General features: G+C 42.8%; 1 protein-coding gene across 2 annotated transcripts in view; it reads right to left on the reverse strand.

Annotated features, from left to right (window-relative positions):
• Positions 1-4,956, reverse strand: part of BASP1 (brain abundant membrane attached signal protein 1) — a 96,337-nt gene extending 91,381 nt beyond the window's left edge. The window contains exon 1 of one of the 2 annotated variants that reach the window (XM_084850559.1): positions 4,756-4,956. The gene's annotated coding sequence lies outside the window, so the exon portion shown is untranslated. The remainder of the gene's footprint in view (positions 1-4,755) is intronic. The other variant, XM_084850561.1, reaches the window with a different exon arrangement.
• Between the last annotated feature and the right edge of the window lie 20,470 nt (positions 4,957-25,426).

The raw sequence follows: 25,426 nt of genomic DNA on the forward strand, positions 1-25,426 counted from the left end.
ATTCCAACCAACTTTTCTTAGAAGGAAGTCACATTGATTTATATGGGATTTAGGTATATCTGGAAGTGTGTGCCCTATAAACACTTATTTGGAAGTAAGCCACTCTGAACTCAGTAAGGCTTAATTCTGAGTAAACTTGCATGGGATCAGGATACATGACTTCTCTGAATCACACTTACCAGGAATTAACTCCCACTGAACTCAGTGGGAGTTACTTCCAAGTAATCATACTTAGGTCTTGGCTGTTAGCTGTTAACAATTATGAGAAAACAGCTTCGTAAGGCAACTCACACTTAATCCTAAACATACCTATGTGGGAGCAAGTCCCAGTGATTTCAGTGAGTTGCACTTCTAGTGGCTATGTTGAAGATATTAGTGCCAGACATTTAAAAGTGACATTGCTAAAGAGGCAAAGAGATGTTATGATGGGAGAGGAAGTTTCAACTTTATATTATGGGTTTCAGCAAATACTTAGTAAAAAAAAAATAGACTTCTGTTTTCTACATGAAAGATGCTTTTCTAAGTACAACTGCACCCTACACAAAATGCTTAGTTAACTGATCACAACGTCAGCTGTAACAAGGGGCTGCAAGAAAGACAGAAAACTACAGAACACTTTAGAAAATACATTTTATTGGTAACTTCCAGTTGCAGTTACTACTGCTGCCATCTTTGTGGATGGTAATGATTTCAGAAAGTACATGTCCTTGGTGTAACTTTGGAAGGGTTCTTAGAACTTAATTTCTCTTATCTTACAGTCTCTTTTTAAACACATCGTATTTGGGGGGTGGGGGAAGCAGGCAAGAGTAGAAACATTATATCAAACAGAATGTTTGAGCAAGTTTAGACCATTTGAGCAAGATTTTAACAACATGCAATCAGGGGTCATCATCTCAGTGGGCTCAGTTTTGCAGAGCAGCAATGCTGTGTGCTTCCCCAACAGTTATTTCACTAACAAATTTCCTGAATTACCCAATCAGCTGTTTGGACATGTTAGCACATGCCAAAGCAAGTGAGGAAGAGGGAGAGCTCAACTGTGGGGGGCCCAGAGTGGTTTCCTGTTAGCCATTTTATTAGACAGTGGAGTGTAGCCTTCTGCACCTGAAAGTAAAATCCTCAACATGTAAAGATGCAAATGTTTATTCTGTAATAAAACTTGGCAGGTACTTCATTAATATGCAGAGCCTCTAATAGGGGACCACAGCAACTGGTGAGGAGCTTATTTCCCTTCTTTTCATGCTCCTCCTCTCCTTCCAAAACTCCAGTTTCTGTTTTCTTTTTCAATATCCAAACCATGGGTGCTGTTTAGGGAAGGTGGGACAATAATGCTTCCCCCATGTTTCAGACCAGATCATGTGCAGTTGTTTCTCTGAAGGGCCTATATGTCTGGCCAGTCCCTGGTATACCATATTAACCAATTATTGGGCCTAAGTACCAGGTATGCCAAATGCAAAAAGTTTTCTGCTCTTTGGTTGTTGTTATTGTTATTGTTTTTAAGGTGACTACTTGACCTGTGCTGATATAGTTATTATGAGGTATAAGAAAAGGAACCAGAACAAATGCTCTCAAAACATATAACTTTTTATTTTGGCAATGTAAGATTTCCAACAGTAGGCTTTTCAGCTTGCTGAGAATCTGGCCCTGCCCTTGAGTAAAGTATTATCCCCCTCCCGCAGACTGAAATCTGGTGGCTTTCAGATAGATTCTGTCACTAGTTTGTTATGTCCTGTGGTCAAGGCAATAAACTGTTGATTGATTGATTCTGAGGCCTGTGGACAGAGGTTACCCAATCTGCATTCCAAGAGAATAGTGTTCTATTGGCCCATTTACATCTGTATTTAATTGGGCCTAGAAGTGGCGATTCTCTTCAAATGTGACAGTTTCTCTCTCTTGGCAAACCCTTGAATAGATCCATGCCCCGGCGAAGCTTGAAAATTCACCCGATTCATTCCTATTATTTCCTCTAGACAACCAAATTAATCCAGGGTGAACACGGGCATTTGTATGGGCCTCCCATATGGTAAGGAGAATATCACCACACACAGAATTATGGTAAAATTGCAATTTCAATCTACCCAGTGGGTGTAGAATTCTTTTGTACCTCTCAAACGGCTGTTGTCTAAGCAAATGTTGCTTGCGCAAATCCTTCCCCTTGGCCCTTATTAATTGAAAAAAGAATTTGTATACTCCCACAACCTTCGATAATTCCAAGATTTTCACCAGGAACTGAACTGTGAGCCTATACAGATTACCAGGCTACTCTGGGATAAACTCAGTCATCTGCATCATCCTGCCAAGACGTAAGGAGCGTTTTACCACACGTCCATTCCAGATGTGTGGGGAAATGGCAGTCTGCATCCTCTGGGCATCTTGATAAATCACATTCCTCAAAATTAGTGGAGAGAAGAGTGGAAAGAAGAGAAACAATGAACCAGATGTCAAGAGAAGACCACCCAAATATGAGAGATTTTGAGTATCTCTTTTTATTTCCCCACCCCCAAGGAAAACATTATGGGAGAAAATACAGAAGAAGAAAAAGTGGAGAGATTTGGCACGCAGCTCAATTGCCTCCTATAGCAACAGCTTCTTCACACTGTCATTAAAAGTGACACTTAATTGTACTAGGTACACTCAAGGTGCCTAATTGTCCTCTTCTAATGAATCGGTCTAATTAGTGCCGTTCATCTACCACCCCTGATGTTTGCAGACAAGATGGCCAGCCTAGCAGATACTAGTCAGTGAGTGGAGGAACACAGTGAAATGGTTGCCCCTGTTCTCAGCACAGTTGATTGAAGGCCATTTTGCGAGAAACTACAGAGTGAAAATTTATCAGAGCCTGCACCCACCTTATTGACTTCTTTATCCTAATTTCATTATTCTAAATGGCAGATAAGATGTGGGGGGAAGGGGATTCTGCCACAGAGGAAAAGAAATCGTGGTAGCAGTGCTACACTAATGCCAATCTTAACAATTCTACAGTGCACAGATTTTCCCCTTTAATATCACACACTATTTCTTTTAAGTGGGGCTGCAAATTTGGTGCAGGGGCTCAAATCCCCCCACCCCGTTTAAAACCAATGCAGCATTCAACAATATACTTATACAGAATGGATCTATTGGCAAATGGCTTTCCGCAAATGCTATCGTACAAGGCTTGAATGATTATTATCTGAAGACGCCTGCCTTTGTTCCACCAATTCTGATATAAGCCTGACTGACGATGGAGCGATTTGCCCCGTTCCTCTTCCACACCCTGCTGTCCCACGCATGCGCGAGATGAAGACAAAGGAATAGGTAATTACAGGAGACTTTCATTCATTTCCTCTGCAGTACCGCAAAAGGGAGTCCAAACTGGAGGTTTTTCTCGCCTATCTACGCGATGTGGCAGACGGTGTGTGCCACGGCTCCTTAAAAAGCATCCTTTAAAGGAACGGTGGGATCTGGGCACTATGTTTTTAGAGCCACTATTTAAACGCTCATTTTATGTGCAGTGATCCTGTGGATACCCAGCAGGGGTGGAGAATGAAGCAAAACTGCAGGATCTATGATTTACAAAAAGCCACATTTGCTTGGGAGCATGAGAAGAGCTGTTGGGATGTCGGGAGGGTTTTTTTTCTTCTTCTGTGAATATTCGTGGGGAGGAGGGGGAGGATGAAGCCACGGGGATCCATGCAACATTTCTAATCGCACTGAAGGTTTAGAAGATCCGACGGATCTTTGCGGGTTGTTGTTTTTAAAATTTATTTAAAGAACCTCTCGTTTTCCAGCTTTTGCCTGGGCATTACTAATTTGCATGGTGGGAGATTAAAACTGATGCAGCGACTGCTGTAATTTTCTTTCTTCGTTTTAAATCACACTCGTGCCTGCTTAATAAAGATCTATGCTCTTTTCTTTAGGATCGCCTAAGCAGGAACCACTGCGCTGTTTCACGGCAGAATGGTTTAAATTGGCAGATGTCCATTTACAAGTGCTGGATCTTTTCCTCTCCCCCCCCCCCCACACACACACCCTGCCTGCCCTCTACTAAAAATAAGATTGGAGGGGTTAAATTCTCAAGGTTTAACCAATATACACGCACAGATCGTTCGGGCTTTTCGCCAAAGTGCTCCACAGGTAATACCGTGAAAACCATCTCAGACAAGCTATCTCGCTGTACGTTCTTCTACCTCCCTGTTTCCCCCCTCCACACACACACTCCTCTACATGATCTTAACATGGATGTATTTGTGTGTGTGTCCCGCTCCCCTAGGCATTTTTCATATCATAGACAGTAATTTTTCAAAAGAAGTCTGTAACATTTCCCTCCCACCCCAGAAAGAGGGGTGGTGTTTGTTTAAAAAAAAAAAAAAATCTATTCAAAAGCCCTCCACCCGATTTTCCCATGCATGCTCCCCATCATACAATCTCCCCACAGGCGCCTCGAGTCTAGAACAGATTTCACTACATATCTTACTCGCATCAATGTATAGCTTTCCTCCCTTCCGTAGAAACCCGTGCTCAAGGCATGTGGACTACACAAGGGGGGGGGGGGACACTCGCAAGATCTGCTTCTCCCTCTACTGTAGCGCTATTATGATTATTTTTAAAAAATGTAGATCCGACAGTATTACTACCTCCACCACTCATTGACTGAGTAACAATGTAGAAACGGCTTTGCGCGGGGGGGAGATAGGGAAGAGAAAAGAATTCGGATCGAATGGGGTGTAAATCAGCGTCTCAGTCACGTCTCCGATGGGATGAAACGGCGGCTCTTACCTTCGCTCCTCGGTCCCCCTTTGTGTGGGGGCTTGTGCGCTCCGGGGTCACAAAGAGAGGGGTCCCGGCTAGCCCTGTTGCCCACTGAGTCGCCGGAGATCTCCCTCGCTCGGCTGCTGGGAGTGGAGTGGCTGGAGCTGGCTGATTGAAGCGGCGCCGCTGCTGCCTCTGCACTTCTCTCTCCCTCCCTCCCGCTTCTCTGACAGTCTGTGGGCAGTTCAAAAGCCACACATGCGCGCACGCACACGCACTCAACGGGTTTGGTGTGGTTTCTTCCCTTCTTTTTTTAAATTATTTCTTTCTGTCCTCGCCCACTACTAGCAGCCCGAGATTAGCCGCTGCAAAAGATGCTCTCGCTCGCCCATAGGGGGCGTCCTGAGCCAAGGTTTTAAATATAGGCTTTTCCCGTTCAAAGAGGAGTCTTGTTTTGGAAGGTGCATAAACATACCTTGTGAGCTTCACCCCCCCCCACGTGAAGGGATCCCAGGGACAGACTGAAAAAAAGGATCTCTCCTAGTGGATTTCTCCTCCTTTCTCAAGAGATCTTTCAATCCTTCAGAGGTAATTGGTACTTTTTTCCCCCTCTCCATTTTTAAAAGCCTGAGGATTATTGGTATTGGTATTATTTATTTTATATGTGTGGTTATTATTGTTGATCGTCTAGCGGCAGCACTTTTTGCTACTGGGTTGGAAATAAGAGACAGAGAGAGACCAACAAAAGAACTTCCACGCTCCCCTGGCTTCTCTGGAGGAGCGACAGCTCATAGCCAGGACAACGAAGACCACCCAGGGAAGTCTCCATGCTGGAATGTGCGGCGTGCTGCTGTGCTTCGGTTGGAACAGTGGCCAGCGAGGCTCTCCATTTACAAGCCAGCCCGCATGCCTGCTTTAAAAGTTCCATCTTTATGGGGAAATGCAAGACATTCTCCCTCTGGTGATGGGACATCTCGGAGACCTTGGGGAGAGAAGACAGAACTGCGTTAAATCTAGAAACCATGGAGGCAACTCTTCTCTGAAGAGAAAGGGAAGGATGCTGATGAAGTGGAGGCGCAGTGTTTCTAAGGTCTGGAAGGATTCTTTATCATGCTCAAGGACTTTCAGCACCCCACCCCTCATGCACTCTTTTCTCCTTGTATTAAAATGCAGTAAAGGTTCCAGATATTCTACAGCCTTGTGATTCCCCTACCACTCCCATAATGTGAGGGCAACGGCTTTATTTTTTTTGATAAAGCAAGGGCTGCATGTGTTTAGCGCGCGGCCAAATGGAGAGGAGGGGGAGAAAGAGAGATTTTGGTGGGTTTTTATTTGTAGTTCTGTGGCGCCCTCTGCTCTGTAAAGAGCTGTATAGCAGGTCATATTTTTAATGAATAAAAATAAAAGTTACAATATTTTTCCAAAAAATACGTTGCTACAATATTGGTGTTCTGTGTCGCAGTGCAAAGTTATTCCAGCACCTTAAAGGGGAGGAATATTGTGCAAACCTGTTTAATTAACCTAAACTTGATAAAGTAACTTGTACTAAGAATTCAGGCTAAGATGCTTGATTCACATGGCGGGTGAATATTACATTATATGCACTCGACATGACACCCAAAAAGCTTGCATTTCCTGCATCTGTAATGTGAATTTAAAATTAGCTAGAAAAGCAGGAAAATGCCACTTTCACACATGTGCTTTTACACATATGTGTACAATTCACATATGTGCACACAAATCGCATGAGGGCCACAAAAGTGGTTTTTTTTAAAAAAAAAAAATCAGCATGTTTACTCAGCAGGGAGGTCCACTTTGTCTAACAGGACTTACTCCCTAGTAAGTGTACTTAGAATTACATTTAGAATATGTACATAGAAGTGTACATTCTATTCATGTTTACTTAGAAGTCCCATTGTGTTCAAAAGGGCTTACTCTCAGGCAAATGTGCATAGGTTTGCAGCTTTCATGTGTGTAGCACACCCTAACATAGATTCTACTGAAATCAATGGGACTTGTTTCAATGGCTTACGTCAATGGGCTAGGATGAAAGTTAACTATTCTCCGTACAGATCCCACATAAAGAAGATAAGGGACCTGGAAAGGAGACAAAATACCAGTTAGGAATTGCATATCAGAAGACAGAGCAAATAGCGGAGCTGGAACAAATAGGTCACTTCAAATAAACACAGACTTAATATTCATTTACTCAGAAATGTACTCAGTTTTATAATACGTACACATAAACTTTGTCAGATATGAAGTGTTCAGCAAGTATTTACTTAAGCTTTGGTAAACAGAGCAGTGTAGAAAACTAACAGGTGGTCAAAAATACATATTATTGAACCTCATTCCAAAGATTTGCTGTATAGAATCCATTGTTCAATGTTTAACAGAGCACAGATTTCAGTAGCAACAAACCTAGTTGGCATAATATTTTAATATAATAAAATGCATTTATATGTTAATACCATTCCACCACCACCAAACATATTAGAATAAAAAGAAATAACTTCTATTGTAGAGAGAGGAAAATACACTATAGCCAAAAGAGTGCAGCTCACTTTTCTGGGAGATCTTTTATTTTTTTAGAAAGCATTAATTTCTCATCTGCAATAAGCATGCTTGAGTCTAGCGGCTAGACACATGCCAATTTTCAAGAGCTATATCAATAAGGCAATATACATCAAACTTATTATCTATTAATTTATTCTGTAATGATGAGCCAGTGTTCTGAAGGAATGCACACAGCCAGCTTACTAAATTGAAATATCCTAATTCAAACAAATTCCTTCATTCGATTAATCTGCCTCTTTATTTTAGATTCCACCATGCCACATCATTCCCCAAAATTCATACATGCTTAAGTAACTGGCTCCGCTCTCCTCATGGAGGCAACAAGCCCAGGAGTCAGCGTGATTGGAATATAGATCCACTCATTGCTATGGAAACAAGAGACAAAGCCTGCATCAGGATTAAGAAATGCAAATCCACCAGAATGCATTCCTATTAAGCTGTCCCTATGTAGGCTATAAAAGAGCCATAATATGTTTATATGCAACTAAATGACTGGTATGAATTGATAAAACGTTAGCTCCAGTATTCAAATTATTGTAAATCAGTGCTTAATGCCATTTATTTGTTTCTGCTTGTCACCAATGTACAGTTAACTACCTTGTAAAATCTCTCCAGAAGTGTCCTAAGCATGAATAGCCAGCACACTTACGTATTGAACTACTGGATACGTTTGTGAGAAGGTTTTTCTGTGGCCATGGCTACTACATTTCCACTGAGCAAGCACTACTTTTCCTTTTGAAAGCAAGCTGCAGTTTTTTATTAGTTTCCTGGGCTCAAATGCTTTGAGGAGTGTAGTCTAAAAATGGGAGATAAGATTCAAGTTTCCAAGGCTTCATGTAATTACCCACACATGAGAAAACTCACTGGAAAAGATCCTGATGCTGAGAAAGATTGAAGGCAAAAGAAGAAGGGGACAGCAGAGGATGAGATGGCTAGACAGCATCACCGATGCAATGAATATGGACTTGAGCACCCTCCGGGAGAGAGTGCAGGACAGGAAGGCCTGGCATGCAATGGTCCATGGGGTCACAAAGAGTCGGACACGAGTGAACGACTGAACAACAACAAGCAACAAAATTACCACCGCATGGTGGGAAAGTATACATCCATGGTCAGCAAATAATTTTTGATGGGCCATATTTTCAAGCGAGTGAGGGCTCAGCAATATTGACTTTGCCCACTGATACCAGAAAATCCAAGAGACAGGGAAAGGGCCTTTTCACCCCCACTCCCTTCAGCATGACAGCAGCAGGAGCTCACCTATTACCTCTTTTTGAATCGCAGTGGCTCACTCCCATTTGGTTTGTGCCAGAGTGTGAGCAGCTGAGGTGCAAACATGACAGAACTCTTGGCAGAGCTTTTTTTTTTTCACACTGGGGAAGAGACAGTAAAAGGGGGTGAGCTGTGCAGTAAACGTGGACGGGGCAAGACCACACATCACTGGCCCGGCCCCCAACTCATCCCACCCCACCCCAACTCACCCCATCAGACATTGGAGGGCAGGGCTAGCAGGGTGTGATCCCACTCTCCTCCGGGTGTTTAGTGTATGTGCGGAGCCACAATGAAGGGCTCGTGCCTCAGCTTGAAGTAGGTGAGGTGAGTAATCATGTGGGGAGGGGGCAAGGCCTTGTAATCAGGGAGCATGCTGTGGGCCAGATTTGGCTCTGAGCCTCCAGCTGCTTATCCCTAATGTACAGAAAACATGACCAAAAAGGCTATAGCTAAGTGTGTATCAGCCACAATATTCCTTCTCAGTTGCCATTCCTTTCCTTGGCTCCTGCTTCCTTCTTCTCTGTGTCCCTTAGGAACCTTGCCTATACTTGCTGCTTCATCTGCATCTTTTCCTCAGCCTGCTCTTCAGTCCTATTCGACTATAGGTAGGCCATCCCCGTGGCTGTGTGTTCACCAAACAGTGAGAATGTGTCTAGAGTCTGGAGTTCATCTCTGCTATTGTTTTTGGTATGTCCCTTGCAGAATGTATTCCTGTTTCGCCAACTCCTGTCCCTCAGTTGTGTTTCCAGAGTAGCTGTGCTGGTAACTCAGGGCCAGCCTTACCATTAGGCAGAGTGAGACAGCGGCCTCAGGCAACTAATTTTGAGTGTCACAAAAGTGTAACAAATTAACATTTAAATTATTAAAATGATCATGATGACTGAGAGGGAGAGGGCCTTGTGGGATTTTCTGCCTCAGGTGCCAAAATGACTTGACTGGCTGTAGGTACTATGCACCATGTGTGTGTGTTGGGGGGTGCCTGCTCCTCCTCAGGCAGCAAAATGTCTTGGGCTGGCCTTGGCTGGTTATTGGTAACCTCTGTGTCCATGTTTTGACTCTTTGTTCTAGGCCTGTTAAGCATGCTAATCTTTTGTCTCCCTCCTTAATGTGAGATGTGTTGATAGTTAGCTGTGTAAGAAGGTCTGAGATGAGGCCAGTGATTGGTGAAACTACTGTGGGTGTCACAAAAACACTGTGTCAGGGTTCCCTTTTGTCCCTGCTGAACTTCAAATAGCCAAATCAAAACAAAGACAAGAGGCTTCTATCCACGGCTCTTTAATCCTTTTACTTCAATGGGTCATACAGATGCAAATTGTCAGTAACTCACGGTCTACAAAGGAAATGCCACAGGGAGTTCAAAGGGAAGTTACGAAGGTTGAAAGTTGCCCACCGCTTGAGAAAAGGTGGGCACGCTTTCCTAACTTAAGGGGGGGTCTCCATCTATCTCGTGAGGTCTCTACGCATAGCTGTTCCCACCGGGCCAATCGGGCAGATCACCTAAGCTCCACCCCTTCCATCTCTCTCTTGGCTCTGCGTCTGCACCTGGCGTCTAAGAATTCGGGCTCTCCAATCCCCACCTCTCCCTGTTCGCTATCTCTCACAGGGGTGTGTGAAGACAGGCCCTCTCCATCCAGCTGGACTATTGAAACCTGAGGAGTCTCTCTCTCCTGTCTGGAAGAGTCTGGGAAAGTTCCTCCCCCACGTTTTGCGGTTCCTCTTTGGAATCTGAGCTACTCTGCCACTGCCTATGCTCAGAGGTACCTCTGACACACTGCTGGCTCCCCAAAATAGGGGAATGGTGCTATTCCTTTATAGAGTTCCTAGGAAGAAGGGTAGTTTGGGGGGTGGTATCCCAGATAAAATTGTGCAATTTGTCAAATTATGTGGGAAATTGTTTCCCAAACATTATTTCTATTAGTTTCATCTTTCTAATGGTACTTCTCCAACCCACACAAACAAAAATGTTCAGGAGGATAAAGTAGACAAACAGATTCACAGAGATGTGGGGCATGGTGATAGATTTTTAGAGACCATAGATTTAAGGAGCTTCCATAAGGGTGTGGGGAGAGACACTTTTTTGAAAGCTCTTGATCCTTGACATCTACAATTTATCTGCTTCATATCTATAATGGCTAGTCCCCAGTTCTCTGTGGAAATTAAGCAGAAGTAATTTATTTCAGTGCAGTGAGAAGAAGTCACATGATATAGCAGATTTGTGAAAATCCAAACAGGGAATGGTATGGAATTGGATTTGGGGTCTCTGTTAGCCTTACACATTAAAACAGCACCCCAAGTCATATCTCATCAACACATCAAGCAAGACTCCTTCCTTTATTAATCTATTCTTTATTTACTCCTCGTCTGAAAATACATGATAATAAAGATAACTGGCCATAGTTATCTATGCTCTGGTTACCTCCAGGTAATGTGGTATATGTGGGGCTGACTTTGAAGAATGCTCAGAAACTGCTGTTAGTTCAAAATGCAGGTACCAGGCTGCTAAGTGTGATCAAGTGATGAGAACATATACTGACAGTGCTTAAAGAGCTTCACCGGTTCATAGTCCATTTCCAGGCACAAATCCCTACACAGATTAGGACCTGGCTACCTGAAAGATTACCTACTCCAACTTGAACCTGCCCATATACCACAGTCATCTTCAGAGGCTCTCCTCTGGATCCCCCTGGCCATCTGAGGCGAGGCAGGTGTTTATTACTGTGAAGAGGGTGTTCTAGGTGGTGCCACCCTGCTTTTGGAATGCTCTCCCCAGGAAGGCTCACCTGTTGCCAACTCCAGCACTAGGCAAAGACCTTTTTATTTCCCCAGGACTTTTCATTTTTGGTGATATTGTTTTAATGCTGCATTTTATATGCTGTTCCATCTTGTATTGTGTTATTGCTGTATTGCTGTATTGGATTTTATTATTCTAAACTACCCCAGAAATATTTAGATTGACAGGTACACACACACACACACACACACACACACACACGAGAGATTCACCATTTAGTGTGCATTTGTTCAGAGTGTAACCTTATTTTCTGTTTATGCTGGTCTTTCCTCACAAACATGGGCAAACCTGTTGTTGAAAATATAAACTATGGCTTTAATCCAGACTGAGTCATTCTTAGAGTAGACCCATTGAAATCAATGGAACTTAACTTAGTCATGACTAACTCAAGACCCATTGATTTCAGTGGGTCTTCTCTCAGTATGACTAAGTCTGGATCCAACCCCGTATATTCCCAACTGAAATGAAGGAAAAATAAGATGCTGGCCTGCACATACTCTTTAATTCTTTTAACCTGGCTATAGGTGTCTTCCTGAACACTGATGCTCAGTTCCATAGGCAGAAGTGATGTGCAACCTTAGTGGAGAAGGTGAGTTATCACTAGTTGCAGGACACGCATTAGGACTTTATCTGCTAAACCACCAAATAAAGGATAGAAAACTCTAGAGTCCAAGTCAGCATCCCTTTCCCCTTTTTTGTCAACCTTATTGCAATGCACTCAAGAGGACAAGCCTAGGGGTTTTTTTATGACTTCTGAGACACAACTCAGTATACATCAGCACTCAATGTTACAGCAAGTGAGACATTATGGCCGCACAACGCATGTGTCCAAATGCAGGTCCTGCCAGTTGCTTTATCTATTTATTGATTTTAAAACATTTATATCCTGCCTTTTCTCCTAGGAGTTCAAGGTGGCTAACAAACAAAAAATGTCATTATTACATTATTGTTTTTAAAAAAATAAAAATTAAAGGTTCTACCCTTAAAGGCAGCCTAAAAATAATTTTAAATAAATAAATAAATTGAAATCATCAGTTTAAAATTCTGATTAAAATTCTGATTAAATATTAAAATTCAAAAACTATAAAGTAGAGCAGGGGGAGAGAAGTGCCTCATGAGTGGGCAGGAAGTGAGGGGAGGCTTCCAATGCTCATGCTTTCCCCTTTGAAGCTGCTTCTCTTCCGCTATTTCTCTCCTGATGGAGATGCCCTTGGGAGAAAAACGGATGGGGAGAATTGGTTTCAGGGGAGAAAGTGCGAGTGAGGGAATAGCTCCTGCCCATCCATGCGGGGCTTGAAATCGCCCCTATCCCCTGCTTTAAAGGAAATTGGTGGCAACCCAGTTCTGACACACCGATCTGCTCTGCTGCTATGTCTAGTTTGCCATAAAACATGAGGAATCTCACATCATCACGTACATCACCCCATTTTAATTTTGATTGTTGAATATACTGGTCTTCCCAGCAAAATCCAGAATTTCATTAACTGCTGTAGTCATAAAATTAAGTCAACATCAGTGTCTTTCCACAGAGGCCCTCAAGAGGGCACAGTCTGTTTACTATAAACACTGAGGAGAGTAGTTGCTTCGGCTCTGAGCTAAATGTAGGGGTAAGTATATTCAAAAGCATAGTTTTCTGACACTGGCAGTCATTTATTATTGTTGTTGTTATTATTTTCATTTCTATACCGCCCCATAGCCAAAGCTCTCTGGGTGGTTCACAACAATTCATAAAAAATGCAACATCAGCATTACAGAATACAACACACATATGACAGGAAGAGGGAGAAGAAAAACACTTATTGTTCATGAGCAATAATCCACAATGGGAGAAGATGCAATCATGAAGACAGAGGGGTGTCCAGTTGCCAAATTCTTTACCGCTCTTGTTCATTTAACAGCAACTCTCTGGCATGCACACCCGGCAAATTATAGGCTAATAAATAATTAGTTTATTAGATGTTCCAGGGAAGATTTATGCCACATCTCTCCTAGAAAAACTGGAGGATCATGGTGGAGGATCATGCTTTGCTTGTTCCAGAACAGGCTGGCTTTCGTCCAGGTCGTCAGCTCTAGATAACTGCTTTATGCTGAAATACATGATTGATAAATATTTGGCTGGAATTGTCAAACATGTCTATGTGGCTTTTATTGATTTGAAAGCTGCTTTTGATTCTATTTCTCGGGAACGTTTGTGGAGCAAATTACAATCTATGGGCATTGACCCACAGCTTTTAAAATGTATAATGATGTTATATTCTGGGACATCTTTGCAAGTTAGAATTGATGGAAGACATTTATCTGACTCTGTACCAATCACAAAAGGAGTAAGACAAGGGTGTTTACTTGCCCCACTCCTTTTCCATTTATTTATAAATGATGTAGTAGAGTTTTTAAGGGGTGGCCATTATTTTCTAGTTAAAGTGGGAAATCGGAAATATTCAATCCTCCTTTAGGTGGATGGTGCAATCCTGATTTCTCACACCCAGTTGGGCTTTCATAGATTGCTGAACTGGTTCAGTTTATATTGTAGGAACGTGCTTCTTTCTATCCATTACCAGAAAACAAAAACTATGATATTTCATAAATCCAAGCAAATTCTTAGTTGGTCACTCGATGGGAATAAATTGGAGCAAGTATTCTCTTTTGAGTATCTTGGTGTGGTCTTCCACTGGACAGGTACATGATCTTCACAGGTTCAGTCAAGCACCTTACTAGCTGGAAGAACATTAAACTGATTCTTACAGTTTTATCATACAAAAGGGGGCAGTCTGGTTCAGCTCACCCTAGAATTGTATAAGACTAGGGTTCTGCCAAAAATGCTATATGGAGCTCCACGATGCGCTATGGCCAATTTAGATTCATTAGGAAGAGCACAAAATAAATTTCTGCATAGACTTCTGGCAGTTCCCATTTCTACAAAACTGGAATTGGTTCGTACAGAACTGGGTGTGATGACTATCAAAGCTGGAGCTCTTAGATTAGCCCTGCTTTTTAGTTAAAAATCATCTTTAAGCGGGTATCAGAATTTATTCTGATGGTATTGGAAGAGATGGGCCCAAACTCTTGGAAGCAAAAAATGCAACTTGCTGTCATGAGTTTGGGATTCTCTGCCTCTTTTCTCTTAATCCAAGGATATGATAGAGCTAAAGTAATATTGCTCCGAAGGCTTCAAGACACTGAGATGCAATCTCAGATGGCTAGAATTAAGGCTTGTCAAGCTAACAACTTCTTTGCCTCCTTTATTCCTTCATACCTATCGCTCCCAAAATACTTGGTAGATCTGCCAAATGTTAAAATGAAGGTAGCTTTTACTCAGGCAAGATTAAATGTTCTTCCTTTTGCAGATTGGGTCGGTCAGCATAAAGGGATTCCTAAGAAGGACAGAGTATGTGGTTGCAATTCTGTATCAGTTGAAGATATTATTCATGTACTTCTAGAATGCTCTATCTATAATGATTTTAGAGCCAAATATATTCATCCATTGTTAAAATCGTTGAAGGGAAGGTCATCTCTTGTAAAGGTTTGTTTTCTATTGTCTGCTGCTGACAAATATGTATCCTTCAGAACATCTAAATTTCTTGTCAATGTTTTACAGATGCGTATTACAAAGCTTAAATGCTGTAAGGAAAATTATTCAGTTTTTGAGGGTCTATCAGTAGAGTTTTAAATTGTATAGTAATCTTTTCCCCCCTGTAACTGTGTATAAGGGCAAATTGCTATAATACAATAAACTCTTTTAGTTTGGTTTGTTTTGCACTCATTTATTAACTGAAACTTTCTTTCTTGTGCACCCAGTAGTTCTGTTCATTCACATAAGCAGACAGAAGCCAACTTCTTTCAGAACATACAATCTAAGCAGTGATGAGAGAAAACACAGAACTGTAGTTGTTGTGCCTGGAAGTAGCAAGACTTTGTTCATTCGAGGAAACCTAGCACCAAGATAAGGTTGAAATTATTTTCTTTTTTTCAACTACAAAATGACAACACTACATCTGAAAAGTTGAGATGGGGGGCATTCAGATAATTTGGGCAAGAGAAGCCAATTCCCTGATCCCCGGAGAAGGCCACCTGTAAACATAGGCCTAGCAACCCAGACACCTACACTCAATTGCTGGAACTCCTTAATGACCTCCAGCCACAGATTTTATTTGCCTTCTAATGAAGGGCCTAGAAAGTGCTGTGAGAAATGGTAACCATTGCATCTACATCCGGAACTGTTGCTTTTAGAGCTGAGAAGGACCTAGAGAGCAAAAGGATAAAGGAAAAGCTATTTTTCAAGAAAAGCTCAAGAATACACACATACACACACACAAAGGAATCCGTATCAGTGTGTTTTAATATCAGAAAAGCTTTGGGGTTTCCTTAGGGGATACAATGGTTTATCAAGAGATGCAATGGCAGTTAGGAAAATGCAAGTGTCATGGCAGTAACACTAGTTTACCTCTGGTGGTGGGTTTGTCTCGCAAGCACCACTGTTGGTTCCCAGTATGACAACCTCGATTACCGATGACAACCTCGATTACCGATTGCCAGTGTCCTTTGACATATCATTGGCCAATACTTCTTTGGTGCTGGAGCAGGGGTCAGTGGGTGTCTCTTCCTAAAGAATCCCGCATTATTAATAGAGCTGAGGCAGACAGGAGCTGCAGCAGGCAGGGCCTGCCCTACCATTGGGCAGAGTGAGGCAGCCACCTTAGGCAGCACATTTTGGGTGTCATGATAGGCAGCAAATTGATTTAATTTATTATTATAATTATTATTGTCATTTTAATTTCTATACTGCCCCATAGCCGAAGCTCTCTGGGCAGTTTACAACAATTCATTAAAAATACAGCAATAGCATTACAGAAGACAACAGTATGATAAAATAAAAATTTTAAGACTGTTTTTAACACACAAAATTTAAAACAGTATAAAGAGCTAAAAACAATTTCGGTAAAACAATTTTTCGTAACAGACCTGTTCAAGACAACAGTCATAAATGACCCATCTTATGCCATTAAATGCCTAGGAGTAGAGGGCAGTCTTAACCTGGTGCCAAAAAGATTACAGTGTCACCAGTCAGGGGGCCACCACTGAGAAGGCCCTCTCCCTTGTTGCCACATTCCAAGACTCCCTCGGAGGTGGAACTCGGAAGAAGACCTCTGATCGTAGTGTCTGGGTACTTTCAGGTTGAGAGAGGTGTTCCGTCAGGTATTGCAGACCTGAGCCATGTAAAACTTTTATAGGTTAAAACCAGCACTTTGAATCAGACTAAGAAACATATAGGCAGCCAATGCAAGCGGGCCAAAATTGGTCTTATACGCTCAGACCTTCTGGTCCCAGTTATTAATTTCACTGCCACATTTTACATAAGCTGCAGTTTCTGAACAGTCTTCAAGGGCAGTCCCATGTAGAATGTATTTGCAGTAATCTAATTTGGAGATTGCCAGAGCATAGATGACTGAAACCAGATTATCCCTGTCTGGATAGAGGTGTAGCTGGGCAACCAGCTGAAGCTGGTAGAAGGCACTCCGAGCCACTGAGGCCACCTGAGCCTCAAATGACAGAGCTGACTCCAGGAGAGCCCCCAAGCTACAAATCTGCTCCTTCAAGAGGAGTGCAACCCCATCCAGAACAGGTTGAGCACCCTCCATCCAGTCAGAAGAACCACCCACTAACAGCATCTCAGTCTTGTCTGGACTGAGCTTCAGTTTATTAGCCCTCATCCAGTCCATTGTCACAGGCAGGGACTGATTTAGCACATCCACAGCCTCACCCGGCAAGGATGAAAAGGAGAAATGGAGTTGTGTGTCATCAGCATACTGATGACATCACATTCCAAAACTCCTGATGACCCCACTCAGTGGTTTCATGCAGATGTTAAACAGCATGGGGGACAAAACCAACCCCTGAGGAGCCCCATGTTCAAACATATAACGGTAACTCTGTTCAAACTTTACTTCTAACTTTTTCCTTTCTAATTACTGCATCTGTAATAACTAGGTCTTCTACAAATCTACTCCTTCTGGTAGAACTGGGGTACATTCTGATTTAGTGAAATACAGGAGGAATGTAAACAAGGTGTTCTCGATTCCACGGGAAAAGGCCCTACATATGAATGAGAAGTTTCTGCATTAGCCCAGACAGTTCCTATTTCTGGAATCCAAACTTTCTGCCATGGAGAAAGAGTTGAGACATATTTGCTTGTGTGTCTGGTATTGAAATTGCATCTCTGGTGACATATTATCACTTTATCTTTCTGATGGAATTTATCTGCAACTTTTGGAGACAAGTCAGCTGTAGTACTTGGTTGGGTTGCATGCAGTTTTCAACTCATTATCAGCTCTTTTGGACTTCACCTGGCTCAGGAGCCACGACCTCCTACAGCAGCAGGTGGGCCAACTTACCATCTTTCTGGCCTTGCCTGGCAATATATTTGCTGCCCAAGAGAAGCTACCCCAAGGCTAGAGGGAGAGAAAGGAAAACACATTCCCCTAGGGACATTAACGTTGCTTTGGGCCAGCTGTGTTCAAGATGCCTGGGATGCCTCTTGTCTGCCCAGCTCTGATGCAGAGCTTGCCATTTCAGCCTTGTAACAAGGAAAGACAGGCAGCCGGGACATCCTATAGCACCAAGTGGGCCAACTTATCATCTTTCTGGCCCTGCCTGGCACTGTGCTTGCTGCCCAAGATAAGCTATCCCCAAGCCTGGAGCTGGAGAAAGGAAAACACATATACACACCCAGGCCGAATAATGCTGCTTTGGGCCAGCTCTGTTCAAGATTCTCTGCCCAGATCTGACGTGGGAACATTTGCTACTTTAATTTGTCTTGATCATCTTGGATTGTTGAGCTTGTACAATGGCCTTTCAAAGAGTTAAAGCAAGATCCAATTGTAATTGTTATGATGACTTATCATATTGAAGACCTACTAGAAGATGGTCCCTGATGAGGTCTTCTTTGAGAGTACCCTACTCACAGGATTCTGCTAGTGTGTGCCAAGACATGATACAACTGTCTACAGGTTCCAGTGTGGAGGTTAAGTCTAGTCTGCTCATAAACCACATTTTTCTTTCCAATGAAATGGTCTGTAAAAGCTTCCATCACTTTACTCTACTGAGCTTTGTATTCTGCAGGGAGTAGAACTGACATTAGGACTTCATCAGTCTGATCCCCCATAACATACTTACTTGTTAAACTGGAGACTTCTCTGAATTAGTTGAAGCACCTAATCCACTTAGGCCACATTCCAGGGGACCAGAAATCAAACTGTTCTGATGCTGTGTGCTTGAATGGTTCCATTTTATCTGGGTCTGGAATGTGTTATGATATAGAGTCAGGGCCTGCTGAAGCTTGTTCAGTCATTCCAGTATTGTTCCTTTACTAGGCCTTTGCCCCCCTCTATGCTCAATGTGCCGTCACTGATGCTATGTTATTCCTGATATTTTTTGACATCTTTGAGTTTTAACATCTAGTGGGCCTTCTTTTTGCTTTCAGAATCTAGTACTATTATGCAGTTAGTTGCAGGATTCATCCACTTCTGACACCACGTACTTTAACAGAACTGAAACAGGCATTACTTTTCCAAGTGTTTTACTGCAACTAACTCATGAACAAAACAGTCCCATCCTGATGACATCAGCCAGAAGGTTACTTCTACTACAAATCCCTTCTGTTACAAATGCTGCCTCTCCTCCCGAAGGCCGGGTTCAGCAAAGGTAGGATAATACCATTGTTACTTGCAATTTGTTATTCCAAGGCCACCAGCCATGATATCAGTATCAGACCAAATATTAGACAAGGCTAGAATGTCATCTGGTAAAGTGACCACAGTGCTTTGAGGATTCATTAATGTGTGACCAATTGTCAGTTATATAATTGAGGATTATATTTTTACCATTAAAAAGTAGGAGGTATACTAACCCTACTGCTACAAAGGCAGGCATATCTGTCCCTCCTATAAAAATTACCAATTGCAGCCTTGCAAGTCAAGCTAAATGTGATGCAGGAGATCTGTGACTGGACCTCTTAGCATAAAAATATAGTGCTGGATCAGACCAAAGGCCTATCTAGTCCAACATTCCACCAGAGCATGAGCCTGGTAGTTTCACATGGACCTATGGCCCGATTGGAGTCCACCAGGAGGAGAGCCTTCAGTGTGGTGGCCCCTTTCTTTGGAACTCCCTGCCTCTGGAGGTCAGGCAGGCACCAACACTGTGTTGCTTCCAGCACCTCCTCAAAACAGTACTGTTCCAAAAGGCATTCTTTAACTGACCAGCCATGTTTTTATTGGTATTCTGTTTTTAAAAAGCATAATTTTAATGTTATTTTAATATTTTAATCCTTTTACTATTTTATCTTTTATGTTCAGTGCTCTGAAATCTGTTTTAGATATGGAAAGGTATACAAATATTGTAAATAAAACACACAAACAAACAAACATTCTGGTCCCACAGTGGCCACTGGCCAGCCAGATGCCCACTGGGAACCCAGAAGCAGGACATCAGTGCAACAGCACCCTCCCAGTCATGTTTCCCAGTGACTGATATTCAGAGGCATGCTGCCTCTGCTCCTGAAGGTAGTATATATCCATCATGATTAGTAGCCACTGATAGCCTTATCTTCCAGCAGTTTATCTAATCCCCTTTTAAAGCTGTCCCAGCTGGTGGCCATTGCTACATTTTGTGGTAGCAGATTCCATAGTTTAACTGTGTGTGGTGTGAAGAAATCCTACCTTTTAACTTCCCTGCTCTTTTTGTTTGCAAAAAAGCAGCCATGGGAGAGGCAATTTGGATGAGGACTGCGGTGTGTGTGGTGGGGAGAAATAACTCTTCTGCCACCATGCCAGTTTCTTGATGCCAAGCCCTACACACACTCACACACACACACACACCCCACACCCAGCTACTGTTAGCAGTAGAGGAAGAAAGATGAGTCTCGATATATTTTTCAGTATTGGTTTTCAGCCAAACATGCCAACTGAGTTCCAGTCCCCAATATTATCTTGAGAAATGTCACCATAAAGGCATTTGATCAAGCATGTCATTAGATTCCATCATCCATCTTGGAACAGTGAATTGGACTTCCCAGAGTTCCATGCAGGTTTACCCACCGCCATGGAAGAAAATGTGCTCTCTCCCTCCCCATCCTTTAGCCACACAGGGAACATTCTGGAATCCCATGCCCAGGATGGGAGGGGGAGAAGTAGAATGTTCACAGCTTACAGTTGCAGGACAACCTGAACCTCATTATAGATAATCTGCACTGTTTCAATTTGAGACTCTTTTAACTGTTCTCCAACTATCTCATGAGACAAATTCTGGATGTTTACTTTGAGCAGTGCCAGTCTGAGAATCTTTATCTTACAAAAATATGGGGGTGTCTCTTAACTCCTTTAATAAAACCTTTCCCCCCCTGCCCCCACCCCCATGAACAGTTCAAACCTCTTAAGATTTAACCCAATTCCAATTACATGAGGTCTGAGATACCTTTAATTCTTCCCATCCTTCCCATCAATACCAGACGTAACCCAATATATTTCCCACCCATTCATCCTCTGGCATCAATATTTCACCATTCAGCAGCTCTCTACAGTCTGCATCAATTTCGTTTCCTCTCCTTGGCACAATCACTGCCACACCATATTCCACCAGGCGTGTCTTTATTCATTAAAATATATTCCCCACTCCACAGGATCTAGGGGTTACTCTCTCACACCTCCTACCTTGTGTGTCTTCTTTTCATGCTGGGCAGGTTGCCCCTCCGTTTCTGAGGTGGGCAGCCAAGGCAACCCACAAGCCCTGAACTTAGTCCTCACTCAGTGACTCCTCATCTTTAACTGAACATAAAGGACTCTGAAGTATCCTTTGTATTCCTGGGTCCCCATGGAGACCAGAACTCCGGCGTTATGACATAAGAAGCAGGCAGGATCCCCTGGCAGAGACTATATTGCTGGGATAGCAAAGTAATCACGGCTGTTAAGACAGAAATATTGGAAGGAGCTCAAGAGCCTTTTACCAGGGATGGGAGGGAAGAGAAAGGTGAAAGGTTAGAGATTCTTCATCTGAAGTGGTGATATGTTTAGCTAATTATGGAAATATATTGAAAATATATTCATTCTGTATATTGTTCTATCCTTTATGATAGCTTTAATTATTACAATTTTCTTCATAAAGAAGAAGAAACAGATTTTCCCCAGCAATGGTCATATGCATCCCGAAAATAAGCAGCAACCCAGAGAGTAAGTGATACTTATGGTGAAGTCCTTCGTATGAGAGAAAAAGTAGTCCCCACCCCACCCAGTCACCAAACAGCTTTTGTCCTTAGGCAGTGATGAGGCAGGGATGGTCTTCCCTTCTTCATTACATTCTTGCTGCCATGAAGGAGCACGAACTCCCAGCAGCCCTTGGATCTTTGGGTGGGTGGGCCAGTTCACTTTTCCTTTAGTTTCTATAGGCACATGCCCAAATAGATTTTGGTTGGTTGACTAATTGGTTTTTGGCCCGAGGACTCTCCTTGAAAAAATATGCAAACTTTCCAGTCACATACAATTGTTCATTAAAAAGAAGCTCTTTCTCATCTATAAGCAGACTCAAGTAAATCATTCAGGCTGATAGTCTGCAGTCTAAATAGACAACTATGCATGCAACGCTATCTAGCTAGCTAGCTATCTACTGTATCTATCTATCTATCTACACACATACACACTCACATATATATAGTCCAGAAATGCTTCTTTATTAAACAGATTACAGATTACATAGATATTTCCTTAACATTGTGCATGTTTGTTTCATTAGCAATATATGTGTACTAGCAGCACATACTTTTTTGCAAATCTACCTGCTCTAAGAACTGGCTCTCCTATCCTAAAACATGCAGTCAGGAATGGAAATGTCTCCACATGATTAACAGAGTGTTTCTGTTGTCCTCCCATCAGCCCTTTCTGTCTACCTGTCAAGGAACCACCAGTTTCTCATGGAGTTCTAAATAATTAATGTTTCTTCAGCATGTAGCTAATTATTCAGCCTCAGGATATATTTACTCTACAAATGTATATCAGTTTTATACCAGCGTAATTGTCATGACTTCTCCTAACCATGGGTAAGCTACCTAGTGCCCTCCAGATGTTTGTACTACAGCTCCCATAATCCCTTACCATTGCCTATGCTGGCTGGGGCTGATGGAAGTTGTAGTTCAAAACACTTGGATGACACCAGGTTGCCTACACCTGCCCTAAAGAATTCCAGGAGAAGATGCTGAAAATGTTCCTGTAGGGATTCCCCACCCTTCACAGAACTACAATTCCCAGAGTTCCCTGTGAAAAGGAAACTACTGTTAAACAAGGCAGACAGACAATCCAAATCTCTCTCTGAATTCAAACCAGCTGTCAGCTCAACAGTTCCCGATTTCCAACTCAGCCTAAAGGTCTCTGAAATATCCTTTATATTTCTCTGTCCCTGTGGACACTGTCAGAATCCTGACATTGTGACATAGTAGGCACAACCTCTTAGCAGAAATATGGTCTTGGCTGTTGATGGAGACAATGTTATGTGTGCTCTGCACTCCTGAGTGGTAGGACTTTCCAGAAACAGCAGAAATTCAGTTTGGTTTTCTTTGACTGGGAGCACTAGACACTTAAGGTATCTTTGTAAGAACTGCTTTATTTATAAAGATGCAAGTCAAATATAAGAGGTTAATTGGAGTTAGAGTAGGCACTCCTACAAGGTGGAGGATCATCCATCAGGTCGCCAGAGAGAGGCCCTGCATACCCAAGGTGCTTCAACCTTCAGCTAAGCACAGGGGTAGGCAATATTTTTGGGCCATGGGCACATCTGGCAATTTCAGAAACTGTCCTGGGCACAACACAAATTGGCTGCCATGGGATGTGTGGCAAAGGACAAGTAACCCAAAAAGACAGCGTACGAGGCAGAGGTGGAGTTTGAGCCCCAACACTCTAAAACAACTCCTATGAACCCACAATTTTCAGCACCAACAGAAACCTAGTTTGCACTGGTCCCAACTGCTGGCAAGAAAATGTGTCAAAGCAGAGGTAGGTCACCTTGATGGGCAGCAAGAAAGGTGTTTGGGGGTGCATTGGTGTCTATGAGCACCTTGTTGCCTACCCCTGGTTTAGCATTTGCTGTCTCCCTCTGTCTCTATTCCCAAACTACAAAATGCTGTTTCTTCACACGCACGCGCACACACACACACACACACACACACCCCTAGCCCTTCCCCTTACCTGGTGGGGTCACCTCCTCCAAGCTCCGATGACTATCTCATTCCAAAGACTCAAGAGAGCAAGATGCTCTCCAGCTATCTCCTAACTGTTAGCTCCCATGAGCCCACCACTCGGAGTTATACACCAGCAATCTGCCTAATGCAACGATGATTACCAAACAGCATGACAGAATTGAGGGGAGCAGAAAGGCCTTAATTGGTGGAGAGTGAGAGAAACCTGAAATTCAAGTGGATAGGATTTTAAAAGCAGGACTATGACACTCAAGCCCATAGCGTAGGCCAGGTTTCCCCAACCTGGTGCCCTCCAGATGTGTTGGACTGCAACTCCCATCATTCCCAGCCAGCATGGCACCAGGTTGGGGAAGGCTAGTGTAGTCTGTACAGGGAGAAGTGGTGCTGTGGCTTGAGCTCTATTTCCTCTTGCATCTACCATCACCACCCCATTGGAATCCTTTTCCTGTTGCCTGCCTCTTCCTTTTCTGTCTTTAGCATCAGGTGGTACATCAGCGGTGGGCAACATGTGGCCCTTCAGATGTTTTGGCCTACACCAGCCCCAAACAGCATAGTGAATGGTGAGGGATGATGGGAGTTGTAGGCTAAAACACGGGAGGGGGCACATGTTGCCCACCCCTGCACTACATCATTTGTTTGGCTGCTACAAAGAGCCAGTGTGATGTAGTGAACAGAATATTGGAGAGTGACTGGGGTTCAAATCCCCTCTCAGCCATGAAGCTCCCTGGGTGAGGGCGGCTCTAAGCTAGTCAGTCTCTCTCAGCCTAACCTCCCAGAGCCCAGTAAGAAATGAGAAAATCTGGGAAGGAAAATTTTCCATGATAAAAAAGGATTTTCTGACATGGTCCTTCCCAAATAACTTTACACTGAATTGCAGTAATCTGGCCACGAGGTGGCACACCCAGATAATCAAAACGACTTTAGTCGAAAACACTTCTCTCTTATATGAGGGAGATGCCCCAGGGGTTAAAATTCCCATTTAACATCAGTTACTTTGGGTTCTCCTCTGTCACAAATGCCAAAAGTGCTTTCTCATTTCTTCCACTGTGAGATTTGTCCATTGGCATTTTCCACCATCAAACTGATCACATATCGGCAAAAATAAGCACCGTTTTATAATTAAAATCTTTCATTGCCCAAACACACTGATATCAAAAACTCAAAATCTGAATTAACAAATGCCCAAATGTTCACATGGCAAATTTTGGAATAGATTATTTTATCCTAGCCTGAAGTCAGCTAGTTTCTTCAGACCTAACCAATCACATGTAGCAAACCCTCACCCAACATTATATGATTCCTTTCTGCTCCATCCACTGCTGCCACCCTAAGCCTTTTTAGTGGGAACCGAAACCCAGGTGGCCTAAAAGAAATATAGAACAACTTCAGGCATACAAGTGACTCTCGCTTCCTGTCACTGCAAGGAAGGGTTCAAAGATCAACTTCTGTACCTCTCCAAGTTGGGAGCTGGTGCATCTGACAGCAAGGGGTGCAAAAGATGAGCTTCAGACATAGTAAAGATGCACAGAGAAGAGAAAGTTATGTAGTATCAAAAGTCACTCCAATCTTTCCCTGCTAGTTTCACTGCTTACAATTTTTCCCAGATTACTAGAGTCCATAATAAAATGCTGGCACTTTCCTTTTAAGGGACAATAATGCCCACTAAAAACTGAGTGCCTTATTAGAGATATTTGCATGATCACTGCAATAACAGAGCTGCAATTTGAAGCTCTCCCCATAGAACACCCACATTTCTGTGGGTGGATGCATTTGCAAGGAGTGGCATGGCAGCTGAAAAGCTAACCCCTGGAAGCAGAAAATGT

The sequence above is a fragment of the Heloderma suspectum genome, chromosome 4, assembly GCF_057233095.1.
Source record: "Heloderma suspectum isolate Gila_16-S chromosome 4, 16-S_ref, whole genome shotgun sequence".
In the NCBI taxonomy this organism is placed as follows: domain Eukaryota; kingdom Metazoa; phylum Chordata; class Lepidosauria; order Squamata; family Helodermatidae; genus Heloderma; species Heloderma suspectum.